This window comes from Microtus pennsylvanicus, chromosome 5, assembly GCF_037038515.1.
Source record: "Microtus pennsylvanicus isolate mMicPen1 chromosome 5, mMicPen1.hap1, whole genome shotgun sequence".
NCBI classification, from domain to species: Eukaryota; Metazoa; Chordata; class Mammalia; order Rodentia; family Cricetidae; genus Microtus; species Microtus pennsylvanicus.
In genome coordinates, this window is record NC_134583.1 from 37,268,973 (window position 1) to 37,286,567 (window position 17,595).

Genomic DNA, 17,595 nt, shown 5'->3' on the forward strand with positions numbered 1-17,595 from the left:
GGAAATGGGAGGCGGTGGCGGGGAGGAGGCAGAAATCTTTAATAAGTAAATAAATTAAATAAGCCCAAAAATGTTAATAAAAATTCAAAACTAGATGTCATATGAAATTCAAAAGAATTTTAGCAACTTGTAAGTATATGTCATTTTTCTATTCATGTGTGTCATCAAAGTGCTGACAATTACGAAAATATTCTATTCCTTGTCAAGCTTTAACCTGGCTTCTAAATTTGTTCTACACTTATTTTTATGTTTCTTTCTAAAACTAAATTATAGACAGGGTCTCTGCTGAGTCAATTTGGCTGGACCTCTATCTTTTATATTTGATACTTCTGAAGATCAAGGCAGATTCCCTATCCTCCACTTATCCTCAAGCTAGCTGGTGGTCTCGGCGCCCCAGGAGTTTCTGTTTGCTTCAGTAAGAACACACACACACACACACACACACACACACACACACACACGTATGAATGTGTATGTACATGTGTATGTATTGCGGGTGGATGTAGATCTTGGTCTGTATTGAATGTCCTCCTCAATTGATTTCTACCTCATTGTTTTTGAGCTCAGTGTTCAGCTCGACTGTCTGGCCATACTGTCCCAGGGACTTTATTTTCTCTGCCTACCCACCAATGGGATCTCAAACATTCTCTTTCCACACCTGGTTTTGAATCAGATTCTCATGCTTGCATAGCAAGGATTTTGCCACTTGAATTATGTTTCCAGCCTCAAATCTTCTGTTTCTGACTACAGCTTCTTGTTTAGTCATGTGGTGAGATCCCCTCTCAAAGACTGGAGAATTTTTATGTTTGTTTTTCTATTACTGTGAACTCTTAGATAAAGTTTTGCTTTGTGTTTTAACAAATGTTTTGAGATCATTTTAAGAAAGTTAATGTAAGTTTTGTTATTTGATTTTGTCTTTTTAAAGCAAACATGACTGGTGAATTTTCAGCTTTCCTTTTGGAAGACATATCTAAAGAATAAATATTTTCATTACATAGAATGATCTTTGCTTAGTATATACTTTTTAAAATTGATTTTTATTGGTCTCTACATTTTTCTCTGCTCTCCTCCCTGCCTAATGCTGTTTTCTCTCTCTCTCTCTCTCTCTCTCTCTCTCTCTCTCTCTCTCTCTCTCTCTCTGTGTGTGTGTGTGTGTGTGTATGTGTGTGTGTGTGTAAGCTGCATACGCTGAGCCCACTGAGGACACAGGAAACTGTAGGAATCTAATATCCTTCTACCATGTGAGACTCCGGGATGAAATTCAGATTCTCAGGTTTGAAGGTATTTGGATTTTATCCACTGGCCATCTTGCTAGTCTTGGTTAGTATATATTTAGAAAACTTCCTGAAAAATAACAAAATATTGATCATGTTTGACTTTCTTGAATTATAAATTCATGCAATTTTGTATATAAATTAATGGGTTTAGTAGCCCATTCCAGAAATCCCTGTACTCTGGAGGTTAACCAAGAGTAATATTCAAAACCAGCCTCGGTATACAGTAAGATCCAACCTAAAAACAGTTACACAGCAGGTAAAATAAAGAATTCACTGAAGAATATTCTAAATGGCCGGGCGGTGGTGGCGCACGCCTTTAATCCCAGCACTCGGGAGGCAGAGGCAGGGGGATCTCTGTGAGTTCGAGGCCAGCCTGGTCTACAAGAGCTAGTTCCAGGACAGGAACCAAAAGCTACGGAGAAACCCTGTCTCGAAAAAAAAAAAAGAATATTCTAAATGAATGTAAGAAAGAAAATCTGCATGATAAAATAAACAGGAATTAGAGGAACACTCTTGATCTGATATGTGTCCAGGACAGCTACATAGTAACCATCTAGAGAAATGATCATTTTCTTCGTCAAGATCATTAAGTCACCAAAATTTAAAGAGGAAACGCCATTGCTAAGATTCAAAATTTTCAGTTTCCAAAATTGTTTCTTTAAGTCTAGACCTCCTCCCCTTAGAACGTGACTTCATTCATAGATTCCTTTGAGACAACAAAGCGACAACGGGGCCATTAGTGTAAGTCCTAGATGAGAAGGCCGTGACAGATACACTTACAGGGAGGACATGTTTTGAATGTAAGGATGGACATTTACAAGTTCAAGTGAGTGTCTGGGGCTTGATCTTTCTTTAAGTGTCATTGGGAGCCAATTCTGTAGTGCTCTGCTTACGGACTTCTAATCTCCAGAACTGTGAAGCAGAAAACGTTCAGAGTCCCATGATTTTGACATTCTCAGCAAACTAATATATCAGTATCATTCCCTGCCAGTCCCTTTGTTATTCAGTGGTTGAACTGACAGGTCATTCCCCGTGTTGTTGTATTGTTTCCATACAATCGTATTCTTGGAGAATTAGAAGGCAATACCTCATTCACCAAGGGAATAAATTTAAAAAAATGTTTTCCATATATCTTATAACCTATGAAGATACATACATACATACACACACACATATAGTATATATGTATCTTAATGCAGGGACTTACATATTACTACACTTTTAGTACCCAAACTAATTGTAACCAGACAGCTATTGTTGGGAAATACTCTCTTAAAAAAGCACTTCCATAAAAGTTATAAATAGCAAGCCATGAACATTCTCCATTGCAAAGGCCTGGAGAAAAAAGTTGTTAAAGATGCATTAAAATTTCATTACTATCGAAAGCCCGGGAATAAAAACATCTTCAGTTGCATGCCATAAAAAGCATTTGAAAAACATGAACTTGAATGAAAAAAATACCATTAAAGCCACATCTATTCCCATCCTGCCAAAAAGACATTCAGCAAATGGCAAGAAGGCATCTCATTTTATTCAGTGTGAGCTTGCTTTCCAGCACTTTCTTATGAACTCGGTATCCTTTTATCAGAGTGGTCCCTTCCCATTATCATCCATGTGCAAGCGTCCTGTGGATGCTGTTGTAGTCCCTGACATATCATCTATAGAGTCTTCATATAGAATTTTAATTGAATCTAGGAAGATTTACTTCTACATTATCAGAAGATTGCAAATTGCAGGTTGCAGTGTTGGTATGCAGCCCACAATACGTACATTGCTATGTGGAGCCGCTATTCAGTATGTATCATTGCTATGTGGAGCCGCTATGCAGTATGTATCATTGCTATTCAATATGTATCATTGCTAGGTTCACCTCTCCTTCTCCTAGTGTTCATATCAACAGTAGCCGGGGTACCTGAGTGGTGCAATATTTGTTCTCTATTCCTAATTCAGACAATAGTGATAATAATAGTTCCTGGCATATCACAACCCACTTTAAAAGTTCTGTAATCACTAAATTACAATAATCATAATTCTATGAGATGGCTGCACGGGAGGTTGAGAAAAACCTTTCCAGTTTAAAGGGTTTTTTATTTCACCTGTTTTAAAGTGAGCCTGCTTAAAGTACTGCACAACAGTATTTCAATTATGCATTTCCACAGGCTATCTTTGAAATCACCTACTTGGAAATGATGAAAAACTTCCCATTTCTTCACATCCTGTATGATGAGAACTTGTGTGCTAATCTTTTAGATTGGCTGGCAATCGGGTGCAGGATGATAGCCTATTTATTGAAATGCTTAGGCAATGGCTTACAAAACAGATTGGAAAATGAAATACATTCATTTATCTTTATATAAAATAAGTGAATAATTTGCACATTGAGTAAATTTTATGCTCTATTTAGATATTACTTTACTTCATACAAAAGTAACCATTTTATGAACTAATCACATAAAAGTGTTTGTCTAGTATGTAAGCTGATTAAATTCTGCTTTTACTCCAGAAGAACATATTCTTTTGTATTTGTTAAGATTGAAGAAAAAATAAAGTATTGTTTTTTTAATCAGTTAACATTTTCTAGCCTCTTAGAAAATAAGCAGACATTTTAAACTAAAAAATTGAAGGGATTTTAAATATTAAAATTTTAAATATAAGGTTTCATAATTTATTCCTAAATAGAAAGATAATATCACATTTTAACATAAGGATGAAGTTGAGCTCAAAATGAAGGGAAACCTGAATGCCATAATGTAGGCTGGGAGTGATTTCTGTCGTTTTATTACAGAGACTTTGCCTTGCTATTCTGAACTAACCTAAGCCATGTATTCTGATAGCATCGATAATTCTAAAGAGAAACCAGTGGAACTTAACAACAAAGCAATAAATTTTTTATATATTTTAACGGATACTTATTATATTAAAACATGGAAAAATATTAGAAGTATTAAATATGTGTTAATTGTTAATGTGTGTTAAATGTGTGTGCATGTCTGTGTGTAAATATACAGAGACAAAATGTATAGATTGTGTGTAGGACCTAATACATATAAGGATGTACATATAAATATACACACATACATATATGTATTAGGTATCTTTTACCTTTGAATTACACTTCTATTCAACATATTTTATTTATTGAAAATGGTATATTTTACTATTAAAAGTTGCTTATCTTTGGTTAAGTAAACATATCTATTAAAAAACCTTAATTACCTTTCTTATAGATAAGCAAAAAGAATTTATTTTAAAGCTATCCATGTTCATCTATAAATAGTATAGTTTTAGGATATCCTGTCTTAGCACTCATTCACTTAGATGAAATATTCTAACTCATTTCTGATACAGTCCCTGCTTTTACTTTTGGACAGAAAAGTTTTTAAGGTCTCCCCTTCTTTAGTAGTGGAGCATAGTGTTGAGCGGGGATGTCGATCTGAGACAAGAACTTCATTTCTGATTCAAAAATTGTGGCCTATGGAGCTACATGTTCAGGAAAGACAGAATTTTTAGTGGTAGAATCACAGAACAAAAGCCACACTGTATTATCTCTGCTGAGTGCAACCTTTTCAAGGAGAGTGGCTGGAAACAGCAGGCTGTCTCTCAGGTAGGAAACGGGTCAATAAGTTTAATACATTTGTCTAATATCGAACTTGCTCTTATGAAGTTTATTCAATACTATTACAGGAAGGAGAGATTGAACTTGAACTGGTTCTTCGTTTAACCACAATTGTTAACAAGACTGAAGGTGTGCAGAGTTGTACTAACATGGATTTGAAAACCCCATTAATGTTTTTCACGCAATTTGTACTTTAGTAGTCAAAACAGGTGATGTCTAGGCAAAAATATTTAAAATATGTTTCACGTTCTCCTCCGCATTTTCAGTGTTATCATTTGAGAAAAAGAAATGACAGCAGCTGAACAGGAAATCAGAAAGGACTGGAAAAGGGAATTCAGGCCATTCTTGCATAGTGGAGCAAGGAGGCAGTGAGATGTTGGTCCCGAGTGCATTATCCCAGATGCACTATTGTGCCTTCCTTAGAGACATCCTGCCCAATACTGATCCTGTGGAAGCCTGTGAAGGGGAACAATCATTCCATGTATTCATTCAGAAAAACAAGGTCAGGATTAAGCTTCCTGAAAGAGGCTTAGCAAATAGTGACAGACTGTGTAGGCTTGCTTTAGTTTTAATATATTTTCATGCATAACATTTAAAAAGTTTCATATTTCTGCATGTTTTTCTGCCACCATTTTTGAAAATATAGGTGCAACTTTATATGCATACATATCTATTTATACAAATGTAGGAACATAAAATGTGTTTATATTTTCCATATGTTTTAAATATTAAATAACAAAAATCTCAGTATTGGGACTTAAAGGACTCTCTGAGTATATTATTTCAGAAGACAAACAAACTGAATAAATCAAATATGGAATATTTAAAGTTTCTCTCAAATTTCATTGGCTATGGTAAGATGAGCCTGGTAGCAGGAGAGAAGAAAAGAATAATCATACCCAGTGAAAGTGAGATGCGTAAATTCCTAAAAAAAATCCAAAAAATCCCAAATACTAACTAAAAGTATACAATGACAACATCCACAGAAATACCCACAGGCCAGTCTGACAGAGGCAATTCTTCAGTACCTCTTTCCATGTGTGTCAAACTCAGAACAAAATTAAAGAGGATAAGGATCATGGGTATATTTGAATTGAAATTTCCCTTCAGCAGCTTTGTGGGGAACAAAACTGAGGAAGACATTAATAATTTGGTATGAGATTGAATCACAGAAAGATACATGGTTGGTTGGAAATAAAATGCTCGTGAAAGATGATGAGTCTGGAGTTAGTTGATTCCTCTTAAAGAGAGGAAGGAAAAGGATGAGGCTGAAGTGGGAGTAGGTGGAGACTTAAGACCGTAGAAAGCCAGAGGGGCGGGTGCATGCCATGTAATTACACTTGGAGATGAGGGAAGATGAGCTCTGGGAAAAAACAAAAACAAAAACAAAAACTATGAGGTGTTACAACATTCGTGGACAGCAGAGTATTGAGAAGCAAAAGTAATTGGAGGAAGATGGGTCTTCATTAGAACATACCAGCTCTGAAGAACTGAAGAGAGGGACCTGCTGCTGGAAAGACAGGGAAATTCAGTACTGAAGACTTCCTGTTGGACCAGCCAATTAGGTGGTTTATGAAAGAAACAATGTTTCAGTTTTGAGAAGTTGATATTTTTTCATGTGTTGCATTCTTTCTAAAACAAGGCTTAGTTAAATGTGTCATTCATAAAAGTGTGTGTGGGATAATACACTTTGACTTGAGACTTGAATATCATAAATCGGGGAATAAAAATGAAGGGGAAATGGATGAATTTCATTTGCCAGTCAATACTGCAGAATTAGCAAGTGAGTCTGATGACAAAATTCTCACAATGTTGAGTTACTTACGTATTCATTAGCAGCTTTGCTCCCCAGGTTGGATGTACTCAAAGGAAATATTGGCATTTGGCTAGGTAGATGGTAAGAGAAATTTGATAAGCTGTTTGAAAAGATGGATCTGATCATCTAAACTGTGTAGGAGGGAAATTAAGAAGAGAATGTAATTAAATTTTATAGCACTGATAGTTTCTAAATTGCAGATACAGACAATTTTGAAACAAATGTTAGGACTTCAAATTGAACATGGCAGGCAAAATTCACTTGTTTACTTTTATTCTCTTTGGCTCACCAAGAAAAAGACAGCCATAAGAATTTTTATAAAGGCATAGTTCTGGAGAGGCAAAGAAAACTTGAGAGAAGAGGTGGACAGCAATATTTGGAAAGCAGAAGACTAAGTAGTAAAGAACTTCGCAGACCTTAGCAAATTAATTATGTCAGCCCCAGGGCCAGTGCTGAATCAGGCTGAATCAGGAACTCAAAGACTTGGAATTTGCATATACAAAACACTTCTAAAATCAGGGCTATAGGAAATCAGAAAAGAGGAGTAATGGATAAAATGTACACTTCAACTTTCCATGACATTATCAATAGATAGTGTCTCTTGACTACCACACCTAGACAATGAGCATATTATCAGCTTATCATTTCTTATATCTATTCTCTGTTATATCTATTCTTGCAAGTCTCACATATTCACTTTTATATTTGACCTTTAACTTTGTATATGAATTTTCTATTTTTGCTTTAATATAGGCATATTGGGTGGTGATTCTGAATGCTTATGGCTCTTTCTATCACTTTTTAAAAAAAGTAACCAAATGAGAGAGGAAGAGATAGTGACTCAGACAGACACACAAAGATAAAATATTCACCCTAATAAATGGAAACACAATGCCAAGGCTAATTGATTTAATTCAGGGCAAAACAGTGACTGGATAGGTCTGGAAAATCAGGCGTTCTAATTTTCATCAGCATTTCTTTTGTTGTTGAATTATCTACATTTAGTCAATTTGATTGTGTTTTGATCATTTTTGTCATGAAATGGCTCTATCATAAACTTCTGGTTATATATTCATATTTGATTTGAAGCATTCTAAGGGTGATTGTAGTTTTGTATGTGGATGTCATTTGTTATGCACTTCTGCTCTGGACTAAGCAGTATGTTTTATTAAGACTGTCAAGGGAAAGGATTCAAAAGACCTCGGTTTGGGATGCTAAGATTGCCCTAACTTACATCAGCTGATTTATTTCAGTTTTATTTTGTTCTTTTCATCTCTGGAGATAATAATCAATTCGTTCACAGTGACTTAAATGTTCTTGACTTACATTGCAGCGTTTTTTCGCTCCAAAGCTTGAGAAAATATTAGGATCATTGACTATTCTCTGTCTAAAACTTGAGATAATTCCTCTATTTTCCTCTGCTTTTCTGAAACTTAACTGCATACTTTTACCCTTTGAGTATGCAACTTTCTTAGCCGTCTGCTAAGCTAGCTACTTTCCCCAGAGAATTCTGTGTGATGTCTTTCTACACTCCTCTCATCTGAACTGCTGTATTAGAAGAGAGAAGCAACAAACAGGAGAGATGGAGAAGATGAAGTTTCTTTAGTTCACTTCATTAATGAAGAAATAAAATTATGTGGATGGATGCAGCAGGTAAGAGCACATTCAATGATATGTTAAATGAATTCACACTTCTCTAGTTTTGCCTTTTCTTTCTAGTTTTAGGAACTCATAATTAACTTTTGTTTTTTGAGGAAATTAATCTAATCTTTTCATTTTCCCGTTATAAAACAACAGCACCATTACTTTTGTTTTAGTTAAAAGTGTATTATTTTTATTTTAATATTTCTCTCTAAATATAGTCCACCACATTTAAAGTATTAGTATTCATTATACTTCAAAATTATGAAAACATATGTCTGTTGCTGTCTTTCTTTTCCTATTTTTTTTAATGAAAAAACATATTTCCGCCTCCTTCCAGCCTCCCATTTCCCTCTTCCTCCTCCCACTCCTCTCCCCCTCCCCCCAATCCTCTCCCCCTCCCTCTCCAGTCTGAAGAGCAGTCAGGGTTCCCTGCCCTGTGGAAAGTCCAAGGTCCTCCTCCCTCCATCCTGGTATAGGAAGCTGAGCATCCAAATAGACTAGGCTCCCACAAAGCCAGTACATGCAGTAGGAACAAAACCCCGTGCCATTGTCCTTGGCTTCCCAGCAGCCCTCATTGTCCGCCATATTCAGAGAGTCCTGTTTTATCCCATGCTTTTTCAGTCACAGTCCAGCTGGCCTTTGTGAGCTCCCAATAGATCAGCCCCACTGTCTCCGTGGGTGGGTGCACCCCTTGTGGTCCTGACTTCTTTGCTCATGTTCTCCGTCCTTCTGCTCCTCATTGGGACATTGGGAGCTCAGTCCGCTGCTCCAGTGTGGGTCTCTCTATCTCTATCTCCATCCATCGCCAAATGCAGGTTCTATGGTGATATGCAAGATATTCATCAGTATGGCTATAGGATAGGGCCATTTCAGGGTCCCTATTCTCAGCTGCCCCAGGAGCTAACTGGGGACATCGCCCTGGGCACCTGGGAGCCGCTCTAGGTCCAAGTCTCTTGCCAACCCTAAGATGGCTCCCTTAATTAAGGTATGTGCTTCCCTGCTTCCCTATCCAACCTTCCTTTATCCCAATCATCCTGTTTCCCTAAGTTCCCCCCATCCTCCCCTTCTCACTTTTCTCTCCCCATCTCTCCTTACCCCCCTCCCACCTCACCCCCAAGATCTTGTCTACTTCCCATAACCAGGAGGATAGCTATATGTTTTTCTTTGGGTTCACCTTCTTATTTAGCTTCTTTAGGATATCAAATTATAGACTCACTGACCTTTATTTATGGCTAGAACCCAATTATGAGTGAGTACATCCCATGTTCACCTTTTTGGGTCTGGGTTACCTCACTTAGGATAGTGTTTTCTATTTCCATCCATCTCAGATACAAACTTGACCAGAAAATGTAACATTACAATCCTCTGGCTATAGGGCCAGGATTAATCTTATAAGATATTTCATTATAAAGTTTCATAGTTGTAACTCAGATTCCCATAAAGTATATCCTGTTAAAAATTCCAGCCATAGATTCGCTTGAGAAAGGAAATAAGCATATGAGATGCAGACAAAGAACCAGTTTTCACATTGGCATTACTATTTTTTGTTAGAACCTTAATCACACTGTGATATAAGTGTACAGGATCAAGTATTTGCTTTGCACGTGGTATCCACATGAACAAGTGTTATGCCTTTCTCGTGGGTAGACAGTACTTAGAAATCATTCCTGTATATTTACAAGTGGCAAGTACACATGTGGAAAACAAAGAGTTTTACTTTTCCCCCTCTAAGACAGATTGTCTTTGTGTAGTCCTGGTTGTCCTGTAAACTCACAGAGGTCCCCCTGCATCTGCCTTCTAAGTGCTGAGATTAATGGTGTGCACCACCACTGCCTGGCACAGATTTACTGTTTTAAAGAAATTAAAGTACAAACAATCCTGGTTAGGATTATTAAGTACAAGTGCCCCCTTTGTTAATTTATCTAAAGCCTTACTATCTGAATCATACACATCATAGTTTATTGCTGTGAAGGAGAACTGAAGAGATGGCTGATGCAGTTTGTCATTAGAAGGTAGTGTATTCATGGCGTTAATCAGTACAAATGGGAACAATCTTTAATCAGAGCGACACTTGAAAAGTGATTTGTGATCACAGATACTCATCAGAATACATTTCATGGATTTTAATTTAGAGGTGGCCTTGAGGGAAGACATTGTTCTAAAACAAAATTTAGGAAGAAAGTCCAAGGATATTTGAACAAGATAGAGTGTAAAGGTTTCCAAAGGAATGCGTGATGGGATTGAACACTGGATTAGGCTTGCTTTTGATGAATTCATGAGTGAAACAGGGCAAGGGAGATGGATACAATCACCAACAAACTGATACTAAAGAAGGTAACATATTCCAGAGAACCTTGACAGTGTCCTTAAAGAACACTTGAATGCACAGTTCTAAATTTTCTAAGTGTAGCCCAGACTGGTCTCAGACTCACAATTTATCTGCCTCTGCCTTCTTCAGCAAATCTCACTGGCATGTGCTACCACAGCCAGCTAAATTATTATTTGTATTTTTATGTATATTGGTGTTTTGCCTGTTTGCATGTCTGTGTGAAGGTGTTAGACCCCCTGGAAGACTTATGGACAGTTGTGAGCTATCATGTGGGTATTGGAATTTGAACCTGAGTCCTCTGAAAGAGCAACCAATGATCTTAACTGATGAACTAATGAAAGAGATGTCTTGATGGGGGATGCATTTTGGGGTCAGTAGAAACCTGGTGCAAGGGAACCTGCCAGGGAACTACAAGGATGACCCTAGCTAAGACTCATAGCAGTAGTGGATAGGTAGCCTAAACTGGCCATCTTCTATAATAAATTTGGTAGCTATTTCAATAGTTTCCAGATAGCCTTCGTCCATTGACTGAGGGAAACAGATGCAGAGATCCAGTGTGAAGCACTGGGCCAAGGCAGAGGAATCCTGTTGACAAGAGGACATAAGTATTATATTAGTCAGTGAGGAGTCAAGCTCATCACAAATAAACCTGCAGAAACAACTAATCTGGTCTCATCGGAGCTCACAGGCTCTGGACTGACAGTTAGGGATCATGCAAGCACCCACCTAGTCCCTCTACATATGTGAAAGAGTTGTATAGTTTGATCTACATGTATGCCTCCTAGTGGTGGAAGCAGAGCCTATCCCTGCTTTGACTGACTTCCAGGAATCTATTAGTCATACTGGGTTACCTTGTCTGGCCTTAATACAGGGGAGGAGCTTAGTCCTACCTCAGCTTTGTATCCCATGCTTTGTTGACATCCAAGAGAAGCCTGTTTTGGTAGTGTACAGGGTGTGTGTCTATGGAGGGAATGAGAAAAGAGGAGGGAGGGAAAACTACAGTTGGGATGTAAAATAAATGAATAGGTTTAACAAAAAATAAAAATAAATAAATTTTAAGTGATAAATTTGGGAGAAGATAATAGACATTTCAGTTATGAAGTAAAGATTAAAATGAATGATGATTTAATACTAAAGAGAATAGATTTAAATTCATCATGACCTTGATAGTCTTCTAATTGAATTTAAAAGTAAATATATAGGTACAGGATAAAATATGTTTAGCAGTAGGAATGACATTTCAACATCTTTTTATGTCATATTGACTCATAAGCCTCAATACTTGAACCAAGAGGTCAGAAATCTTGCAGAATCCTTGTTTGTCAGACTACATGCCATAAGTTCTCTTTGAACTTTGAGGAAAACTTTATTTAGAAATTTATTTCTGAAAGACAAGATGAATCGTTGACAAGAGAAGAGAGACTGTCAAGTATGCTTGCAATTGATGCTGTCAACTGAAAAGAAGGCAACAGGAATGGAACAGTGCATACTGGTGCATCATTAGTCATATTTTATAAACGTTGGACTGTCCTTAAAGCATTGGAGTCTTTGATTGCCACATGAACACCTTAGTTTCCTCTTCTGTCACGTTATTCTATTAGGAATGAAGAATAAAGAGTGTATTGCACTCTTCTAAGATAGGCTACCGTTTATCATTAGGGCTTTCACATATGTCCAACTCCAAGAACATAATTAGTAGGAAAATAAATGTGAAATTTAATATCTTATAAATTATATTCTTTCTTCTTGTTCTCTGTAATTATCGCATGCTTATTTAAAGTTGGGTTTTGTTGTGTGCATTAATAATTGCTGCAAGAAAATATAACTTGTGAAATTTAGGGGCTAACTAATTCTGATAAGTTGTGATTTAGGAAATGGATTGGAAAACTTTCAAGTTAATGAAGGTCGTTTAGTTTGTCATCAGGCTAAAATATTAACACATGGGAAAGACTTATAAATAATTTTGTGAGCTCTGTAGTTGCAGGGGAAAAGTCATTACACAGCCATTACTGCTATAATTTGTACAAGAGACAATAAGACTCACAAGCAGGAATAAAGCAAAGAAAATGGAACTAGAAAAAAGGAAATGGAATTTTTAAAAATTGTATTATTTTAAGGCAGAGTCCTCATGAGTGGTCAGAACTTACCAGAAACACACTGTATATAGCCCAGGCTATACAGAAGCTTTCCATCTCCCTGTTTTCATTCCCTAAGTGCTTGAACTTTAGGCAGAAGGTACTATGTTTGGCTGGGAAAGTTATCTTTTTTCAAACATAAGATTTTTGTTGATTATTTGGTGATTTTACATCATGTATAATAATCACACTCACTTCCTAGTTCCCCAGGTCCTCCACCCACAATTTATCACTTGCCCAGGAAGAAGAGTAGGAAGAGGATGAAGGAGGGGCAGAAAGGAGGAGGAAGAGGAGGAGAAGGAGAAGAAGAAAGAAGAAGAAGAGAAAGAGGACGAAGAAGAAGAAATAAAGTCTAATTTGTGTTGCCCATTTGCTTACTGGAATATGGTCAAACTCTCCATAGCCACCCCTTAAGGAAAACTGAGTTTTTCCCCACATCACCCCTGCTAGAAGTCATTTGGTATGGAGAGCTACACTTTAGCATGCTTATTTTTTAAAATGATGAGTCGGTGTATTATCTTTAGCATTCAACCTCACTTTTAGTTATTCTGATGTCTGAGGTCAACTTGGTTCTAAAACTATTTCATGAAAAATCCCCCATTTTGAGACTATTTATGGAGCTTTTATTATAACTCAATATATGAGTTTATTTTATCATTGTTCATATGAATATCTTGTTGTATTTAGTTCATGAATTTAGCATTAGCACAGGATGATGTGCATAGGAACAGTACACAGAGCGATCAACAGTCTTTAGTAATAAAACTTCAAGCATTTGCTGATAGGTCTAAGACAATATCCTCTACAGATAAACTACTAATCAGAAATAAATATATTGTTTTAGCCAAACATAGTACATGAGATTAAGTATTAATTATTGATGTTTTGTTTAGAGTTACACATTGAAATGGTGTTTGTCTTGTTTTGAGAATAAAATACAAGCACAATAATCACTTGATTACAATATTGATAGCAATAAATTGTTGCCCATTTCTGACTTTTTCCTTATAGTGATCGTTTTTTTCTCATTCAAATTCCTAAAATGTGTAAAGGACTGAACCGGGCACACAGAGTTCTCTTGTGTGCTTTCTGTTTTGGTGAGAAGAAAACTACATCCATAAAAAGAGAAGAAAACACTGAAAAAGAAATCCATTAAGCAAAATAAATTCTAAAATAATGAATCATTTGTTGGAGCTAATGACTTAATAATTGGGGTGTTTGAATTTTACTTCCTATAGACCACTGTCAAGCAAAGATGCTACAAATAGCCCCATGTTTCCCATGATAAAGGCCAAGCATGCTAATGCTGTGCTGATGGTATTCCATATGTCAATCATAGCCTTACATAGCCAGTCATGGTAAGGCTGTGCTGATGGCACTCTGTAGGTCAATCATAGCCTTACATTATCTTCTCAGTGGAAGTGGAGATGTGTGTTTGCTTTACTCATTTCATTCTTACTCTTTTTAGTTTCATGTATTCCTCCAATCATATGTATTAATATCAGTGGTGATTATTCTCCTATAGGATATATACATATTAACAAATGAGTAGATTTACTTACTATATGTGAATTTACTTAAATTATTCTATTTTTATGTACCAAATTTATCATGTGATAACATACACATATTTGTATAATTTTATTTACCTCTCTTAACTACACATTTTAAGGAAAATGAAAGTTGAAAGTTTTGCTTGTATGGTTTAAGCTATATAGAATGTGGGAATTAATAAAACATGAATCCAACATTCTCGGATGTTAGAGGTACTGTGAAGAAAATTTCATAGCAGAGTTTTCACATATATTCTGTTATATAAAATTATTTTTATTTTTTTGTCAATTTTTATCCCACAAATACATGCAGAAATCACACTTTGAACACTTTGGATATGGGTTAGTAAATCCCAGCAAAATTGGGAGTTGTTTCTGTCCTCAAGAAACTTAAGCAACACATTGATACTAAAGTAATCAAGTTTTACTTAAGCAGTTTGGAGACTTGTGACATCTTGACAAGGCTGAGCAAAATGTAGACAATTACTGATCATCATGTCTAAGCCTTCCCTTTATAGAGTCTTTTTTGTATTGTATGTAACACCTCTCCCTATTTTAATGCCCAGAAAAAGACAGTGGTAACAGTATCTTATTTAAAACTTAATCTTTCAGAATGGCTGGTTGCTTATTTATTTTTATTCTGTATCTCTTTTCCTCCCTCTCCCTCCCCCCCTCCCCCCCTCAGTGTGTGTGTCTGTGTTTGTGTGCGTGTGTATACAATTGCATGCCTGTACCTCAGTGTTTTGTGTTGAATAGTTTTATGTTAACTTGACACAAGCTATCCTTATCTAAAAGGAGAGAACCTTGATTGAAAAGAAATGCTTTCATATGATAGGTGTGTAGGTTAGTCTGTGGAGCATTTACTTAGTGATTCCTGGCTGGCCATGGGCCCAATCCATTGTGGGTGGTACCACCTCTGGACTGGTAATCTCGATTTCTATAAGGAAGTCACTTGTGGAGCTAGAGGACCCAAGCAGTTGCTCACTAGTGCCTGTTTCCTAAAGGAGGTGGCTATCTTCAAGGTCAAGGAGAACATGACATTTATGCCTCCCTTTTGCCTGCAGGACATATACACTGGTGACAGTTTATCGAGATAATTAATTTTCTACCAGTCTAGAGTCTCCAGTACATACACTAGAAGGACACTGTGTTCTGCAAGGAGAACAAGGTAAGAAGTTTGGCATCCCTGGAATTCCACTCAACACCCAAAACAATTGGGACCTGGGAATTATCACTGACATGCACGTCAAGTTCCAGCTGTATGAGCTTTCTTATTCCACCAACTATGCACATGAAGGCTGGGCTTAGGGATGGAAGGGTGCATGGTGACTATATTTTCCTAACTTTTGCTTTTATATGGTTGTTTACACCAAAAAATACTGAGTTTAAGTTGAAAGAGAGAAGAAAGAGCGATAGAGAGAAGAAGGAGGAGGAGGAGCGAAAGAAAGAAAGAAACAAAGAAAGAAGGAAGGAAAGAAAAAAAGAAGGAAAGAAAGAAAAGATAGAAAGTAGTGAAGAAAGCTCTAAGGAGCAAGCCAGCATGCAGCACCTCTCCATGGCCTCTCTCTAGTTCCTGCCTTGAGGTTCCTGCTCTGCTTGAGTTCCTGCCCTGACTTAGTTTGATGGTGAACTGTGATTTGAAGTGTGAGCCAAATAAACTGTTTCCTCTTCAAGTTGCTTTTGGTGTTTCCTCACAGCAATAGTAACTCTAACTAGGACAATGCTCATGTAGAGACTGGCCAGAGTCAGATTTCTCCTATCGTCATGTGAGTTCCAGTGACAGAACTCAAGTCATTAGGCTTGATAGCGAGGATCTTCATACCATGAGTTACCTCAGTCACCCCAGAATGGGTAGATCTTAAACAATCATTAGTTCTTTAAACTACATAAACAGCAGTGAGTCAATTTTGTGTGTGTATGGGGGGGGGGGAGAGAAACAGAAAGGTGGGGAGAGAAAGAGAGGAGATTTGGTCAGTTCCTGGTGAAATTATTATTATTAAGATTATAATGTAATTATATCACTCACCCCTTTCCTTTCATCACTCAAAGCCCTCCCATATATCTCTTCTTGCTCTCTTTTCAATTTTTCTCATTAATTATTTTAACATATATATGTGTGTGTGTAAATATACAAATGTATCCTTGAATGTATTTAGTCTTCTCAGTCTATATAATATCACTTGTATGTTTGTTTAATTATTTCTTAGAATTTTACCTCTAAACTTGATTGCAAATTGTGCAAATCTAAGAAATTCACCCTTTCCAAAATGTTGACCATTCCCATCAAATTGATAAGCAATCAAGTCTAAGGCATCATCATCTGTAGCCACCGTAAACTGAGAAAAGGAAGTTTATCCTGTGTTCTTTCCTTCTTCTACTTTTATAGCCACATTTTCATTTGGAAAAGAGAAACATTAGCTCAGTTGGTTAGAGCGTGGTGCTAATAACGCCAAGGTCGCGGGTTCGATCCCCGTATGGGCCAGAGGACTTAATCATTGGGGGCTGGCGAGATGGCTCAGCGGTTAAGAGCATTGCCTGCTCTTCCAAAGGTCCTGAGTTCAATTCCCAGCAACCACATGGTGGCTCACAACCATCTGTAATGAGATCTGGCGCCCTCTTCTGGCCTGCAGGCATATATGCAGACAGAATATTGTATACATAATAAATAAATAAATAAATATTAAAAAAAAAAACCAAACATGTGTGGGCCCGTGCGCATGCACGTGTGCGCGCACGCGCGCGCGCGCACACACACACCTGGATCTAATACGTTTGGCATAGGATATAATTTCCAGTGCCCCCATTCTTCAGTATTCAAATAATGGTTTAGTGGCAGTGTCAGCTAATCTGCATCCTCCTTAGTCAGCCTCTGAACATTTAGGGAAGATCTTAGATGGAGTCTATGTGTATGAAAAGATCAGCGTTTTACTTTAGTTCTGCTCATGAGGTTGACTGCATAGGTGATTTGAGAGAGGAGGTAATAACAGCCATTCAGAGGATCAATAGTTCTAGCTGCAGCAATGGTAGTCCTGATGAAAAGCAGATTATTTGACGACAGAAAGATAGTCTTATTTAAACACACAGTCACACACACACACATGCTGTCACTACATGTTTACACAAACCTTACATTTTAGCATGATATTGAACTGCATCTGGCTAAGTTTGTGTGTCTAAATCTCTAACATACTGTAGGCCTTTCTGATGGATCAAGGGGAGAATATC

The 17,595-nt window shown here is 37.0% G+C and overlaps 1 non-coding gene across 1 annotated transcript; it reads left to right on the plus strand.

Moving 5' to 3' along the window:
- Nucleotides 1-16,778: 16,778 nt before the first annotated feature.
- Nucleotides 16,779-16,852, plus strand: Trnai-aau (transfer RNA isoleucine (anticodon AAU)). Its single transcript has one exon. It is a non-coding gene; the product is annotated as a tRNA-Ile (tRNA).
- Nucleotides 16,853-17,595: the final 743 nt, after the last annotated feature.